At 41.0% G+C, this 6,000-nt stretch overlaps 1 protein-coding gene across 1 annotated transcript in view; it reads right to left on the bottom strand.

Annotated features, from left to right (window-relative positions):
- The window catches only part of FAM131B (family with sequence similarity 131 member B), a 48,319-nt gene that overhangs the window by 31,076 nt on the left and 11,243 nt on the right, over window positions 1-6,000 (bottom strand). The window lies entirely within an intron of this gene.

The raw sequence follows: 6,000 nt of genomic DNA, 5'->3' as shown, positions 1-6,000 counted from the left end.
GGAAGAAGAAGCGGCAGCAGCAGCAGCGAGGGGCGCCGCGATGCTCGAGATGGAGGCGGCAGGACGGGCGGGCGCAGGGCGGCGATTCGCGAGGGCTCCTCGGTAACTACACTTGCGAAGTCGGTTCAATTAAAAGAAGAGCCCCTCTAGCGGCCAGCGACAGCAGTGGCAGCCGCATCCCTTGGGATGGGCCTGGCTCGCGCGGAGATTCCCGCTCCTGGCTGGGTCCGTGCAGCCTCCTCGAGAGATCCCGGCCCCGCAGCCGCGGAGGCGCCGGCGGCTGCGGCTCCTCTGGCGACCTGCGGCTCCCAGGAGGCCGCGATCCGCAGCTTCATGCGCCTCGTCCAGAGCCCTGGCGGAGCTGGGCGCCCGGGAATGCCCTGGATGCAGGCTGGCAGCATCAGCCCCATTGCACTGTCATGCGCAACAGTAAAACAGTCCTGCCCTGTGGAAGAGCGTGCAGACCTTTGCCTTGTCCTCCTCACTCGCATGGAGGTGGAGAGGGATGTCTCCAAATGGAGAACACGCTATTAGTCTGTCCCTTCACAGCCTAAATTCTTTCTCAGCTGATGGAAGCAGCAACAAGCAGTGTCTGCCCGCTGTTTCTCCAGCTCCACTGACTCTTCCCAGTCTCCTTCTTCCATCTTCACTCTCTGAAATTCACCTGATTTCTCCCAGGCCCTTTGAGCATCCATCACCACAAAAGCCTCACTGATCTCACCATCCTCCTTCCATCAACCTCTCCTAACAACTAGTCAGATTTTGCTGTCGATCCCAAATGAGCTGTTTTCTTCTCATTCTTTGGCCTGGAAAATCCAGGTTTTATTCACATAACTTAGAATTCACTCCAGACATACCAAAAGCCCTGATTATCAGCATTATTCGAAATGAAAAAAAAAAATTCATAATTTACAGTGACCGTATGCAAGGAAGGAAAAAAAACAAAAACAAGAGAGAGAGAGAAAGAGAAAAAAAAAAAACTTTCCGTAGTGAGGAACACATCTTGCCTGGAGCCCCTGAGATAAGAATAAGAGGCAGGAATTCTACTCACACAAAGTCCATTTTCAGAATAAAAGTTATGTATGGGGAACTTGTGCAGACAAAAAGGTAGCAGTGTTTGAATATAACTAGCCATTATATCTTTTCCCCCTTTTCCTCTTCTCTCTTGAGGAAAGACTGGCTAGGTATTGTACATGCAACACTTCTGAAGTAAGGCCTAGAAGGGTATTCTCTGGCACTGTAATACTTAATCACTGCATACAGCACGTTGTATCGCTGTTTATGATTAAGTTTATTTCTCCCCCTGCCCTCCTTCACTGCATACTTCTAAACCTATCACTTTTCATCCAGTCTTTTTGATCACTTGCTAAAGATAATTTTTCTCCACATGCCTGCAGTCCCAGAACTTAAGTTTTTAAAAATGCTGGGAGACTATAGATCTGGAGGAAAATCACGCTAATCAAAGATGTTTCAGCATCGCAGAAAAGCAGATCTTATATTAACATCTAAATGCAAAGGAAGAAGAGAAGAAAACAAATTAATACAGGCAAAGAGCTATAATAGGGGATAGGGCCTGGCTCAGAAAACTATTTTGCAAGTTAGTGGCTGCCCAGGCAACAGTTGTCCTCTGCTTTACAGTCATGCAGATGGATTGAACAGAACAGCTGTCCTCAGGAGTTCCCCTGCAAGTTTGTGCCACCAAACAGCATTTATATCTTATCCTAGGCTGAGAACATATGCTACTGAAAGAGCTATGGGTATTTTTTTTTCTTTTGTGTAGTTCTTTTCTCTGTTCAGAGAGAATTTGTTTTCCTTTTAATCCCCTCCCACCACCACCAATCTAGAACTCCTAATTCTGTGAGGCTCTTTCCTTTACCCTGAGTGATATCAGGTTCTTCTGATTCCCTCTTAAATGAAAATTTCAGATATGGACAGCTTTGACTCTCCTGATTTTATTCCCTGTGCTTGTCTATATAGTATGTCTATGTAGTCCCTTTGGCTTGTCTGTCTTTTTTTCCCAAGCTCCAGGTCTTAGCAATGGCACATTTGGATTTTCTTCATTAGACGATCATCACCTGACGATTAGATACATCACCTATATTGTGACTTCTGCCTCAGGGTCATTCCACAGTCAGACAATCCTAGAGTAACCTCCAGAGCCTGGAGCCTGCCTGAAAAGCTGCTTCTCATTTCATGATGGGTTTGCCTTTTGCTTCTTCAGTGATGTAGTAGTTTACACAAGGAACTGTCAGGCACTTGTGCTGCCACAAGGTAAGGGTCAGGCATGCATAGCTGAGAGACAGCTGGAGATAGGAGTTCTGTACCCCAGAGGGATGAACTCTCCATCATTCTCATAGAAATTAGGGTCAAGTTTGTGTTTGTTCACCCCATAGAACTATATCCCACCTTATGAATGTTTCACATGTCTTGATGCCACACTTTTTTGCCTCTTTTTTTTTTTAATTTTATTTTATATTTTTAGAAACAATATCACCCAGTTGTTGGAAGAATCTTGTACTTTGTCTTGATATCTATCTACAGCCGTACTTTGTCTGCCATTTTTTAATATCATCAGTTTACTCAAATGACAGTCTTGCAACTGTCTTTTGGTTCTTTTTGGTACATATATTCATTGCAGACCTTATGCACACAAACCTACACTTTAAAAATAAATTTAATTCTCATTAGAAGTTCGTAAGATTACATAGATCATGAGTATTTCTGAAACAGCTAGTTGGTTCCTCCATACAGTAGTTGGTAGTAGTAGTAGTGATGGTAGCTCGCTAWCAGTGTACAGTGTCTACTTTTTAGTAAGCTACTATCTAACTTCCTGAAACCAGTTAAAATACAGTATTTATCATACAGTATCATAAAAATAGCCATTATTTTACATTCTGAAGAAGAACCGCAGCATCTGAGATAGCAGATATGAGTGTTAACYGTTCGTAAATGCTAGCTTTTAACATATATCACTGTAAGACTATAGCTTGCAACAGTCATGTACTGTGCATGGGATATTTTTGGTGTTCCGAGTGTTGAATCAAATGAAGATCATATTAAAATGGTCCCCAGCAGGATTCTGATTTTGCTCTCAAATGCAGCAAGATGAAGTTTCATGCAATTGCAGACATATCTGTTAATATGCTTCAATGGCATATTCCTCACACAAGGAATTTGTTTTGCTGAGTATTATCCTGTACAAAAGGGATAACAGAACTGAATCTTTGAACAAAGGATTAGAACATAACCTAAAGCTAACTGCCCTTCCATGATGTCTGTCCTTACTTGCCCTGAGCAGCATTATTTCTGCTACTGACACATAACGTGAATAATAACCAATAAAATGCTTTCATTTACTTCAAAATATGTATTTTTTTTTTACAGCTCTGAATATTTTCCATAAGCATTGCAAGTATTTTCTTAAGGCTGTACTTTTATGTAGAAAGTGTGTACAAAATACGTATTGTACAGTGATGATTTAAACACTGGTCTAAAAGATCTTTGTAAAGTTAAGTTTTCACCCAGGACTAGGAGACAAGGATTCTGAAATATCTAGAGAGAGGAAATAAAGATTAATCCTTTTTAGAGATATGTATCTGAGAAAGAAGGAGCAACAGAAACAGCCAGTTGCAACCTCCTACATGATTTGYATGATGAGCCGAGTTACGTGCTCCTGTATTGTTCAGCTGTAGAGCTTCCCCTCCAGAAATCCTATTAGGAGAGGTATGCTGGCCAGGAGAGAAGGACGTGTCTGCGGTTATGAGTCTTTACATGGCTACACTTAACAAATTCTTGTTCTCAGAGCAGAGCTTTGGGTCTGCTCTATCTTACTCAACAAAGTCAAGGATTCAACTGATGGCAGGGTGACTTTGACAAAAATTCCTTTGTCCCTTTTCTCCTCTACCTTCCTGCACCTTACACAATGAATGCCACAGACACATTGACTGAAAYGTCATAGTAACCTAGATCAGCATGTGCTCCTCAGTGAGTACTACCTAGCTTCAGGTTGAGTGGTGCGGTGAGTTGTGGAGTTGGCAACTGAGAAGAATTGTCCTCTCTGGTGGCCTAGTCCCCTCCTCTTTCCAACTCATATGCAGAGCTGTGATCCTAGGTCAGAATAGGGATGGTAGAGAGGAAAACATCCAGCAACAACAAAAAYAGTCCCTCAATGTCCAGGAAGGGTCAGTGATAGCTGGCAGCAAAGCAACTTCAACAAACTTTGCTTTTTATAATATACCAGTTTTATACCAGTTTTATCCTAAACCTATATCAGTTTGTTCCAAATCCACCCTTTTTCCAACATAACCCTTAAGACAGGTTTATGCTATAAGTTGGCAACTATTTGGTTGGTTTTTAAGAGATGCCCGTTGAGCATCTCTTATCTTTTCTAGAAACCACTGATGAATCTACTAAATTTATTTCTGCAGATGTATTATACATATAAGATACAAAATCTTACAAAGTCTGGAACAACTTCTTCATAAGAAATACTACTAAAATACAAAGATATTTTCACCACACTACCTGCTTAGTAACTTTATTCATTTTGTCAGATAATTATTAGTGACAGAGGTTATATCTCGGTGATTTATGTATCAGTTATTCCTTAGTTTTTCCATTAGCTGCCCTTCAAACCACTTAAAAAGAAAACAAACAGACAAATCTTGCCACCAAATGTTCCATATTTAGCTAAAAATTACCAATTAAAAATGTCTATTCTTTTATTATTCATCCTAACATTAGCTCCCATTCCTCAACACCAAAGGGCTAACTGGCCACCATGTCTGTACATAAACAATGRAAAGGCTCTGGAAAATGATTGTTTGCTTTCTTTTCCTTCTCTGATCTGTTCTAAAATCCTTATTAAAAGCTTTGTGGCCTGACTATCAGAGAAAGATACAGAGAAACTTTGGTCATATTTCTGGCCAAGATGTATCTTTTAGCTATGGAAAATMCAGAGCCCCGCTACCTTCACGTGTGGAAGACATTTGCAAAACGCTCTGTATACCATTGATCTGTATCAGGTCTATAGGGGCAGGAATCACTCTCCAGGGACTGTTGTTCCAATATGCTTCTCTGCTGGCCTTCTGCCACTGGCAGTATAGATTCCCCAGGAAACGCTGATTGTGGCAGAGCTCCCTATAATTGCTTCATAGGAGTAATGGGGTGGCTGCCACATGAGTTAATTCTGCATCAAGCTATATTAGCTACTGATAGAATTTTCACGTGGACTGAAGAGGAAATGAGATAGCAAAATGACTCATACCATTCTTTCTTCATCGGAATTCCTTTTTGTACAGAAGACAAACAGAAAGGAATATTATGAGATTGACAAAACATGAAATTTTTTTTAAAAAGCGTCATCAATGTAGTTTGTAGTTCAGATCCTGAAAGTGGTACAACACATCTGATATAAGTGGAAGGCTGGATCCCCTCAAGCTGGAAAAATTTTTGAAGCTTTATCAATCAGCTGAAGATGAGAAGGGACAAGAGATGGAGATACAGACATAACATATGTTTGCATTACACATTGGAAGTATAAGTGAGCTCATGCTTACCTGCACTTGTGTCCAAGCAGATGTGATTTTGTTCTGCCTACTACCAGAGTTCATTAAAAAAAATCTGAGAGTGCATTAGTGCAATGCTGAGACAGAGGTAGTTAACCTGCCCTCTCAGTAGGAGTATTTGTGAGAAAATGCTCACTGAAGAGAGCTAATGATGGTCACCAAAACATTATTTTTCCTCTTTCTCTGCATGAGGSGTTTCTCAAAGTACACACCAAAAACACACCCTTTGGATATCTTGGAATTATCTATTGACAACTAAGCACTGCTGGAATGTTCCAAATTAAAGACTTACTCAGAGGGAGGAAATGCTTCAGTGTTAGCCAGATACCTTAAAATCACACTTATTTCAAACCATTTTTCATTTTTAAAAAAGGCATTTATTTATAATATTTTAAGAGTTGCTACAGAGGAGAGATATTGCATCACAATGCAT

The sequence above is a fragment of the Nothoprocta perdicaria genome, unplaced genomic scaffold (assembly GCF_003342845.1).
Source record: "Nothoprocta perdicaria isolate Ctin4 unplaced genomic scaffold, notPer1 scaffold_366, whole genome shotgun sequence".
Taxonomy (NCBI): Eukaryota; Metazoa; Chordata; class Aves; order Tinamiformes; family Tinamidae; genus Nothoprocta; species Nothoprocta perdicaria.
Note: the sequence above shows the minus strand (reverse complement) of the source record. Positions and strands in the feature narration are given on the sequence as shown.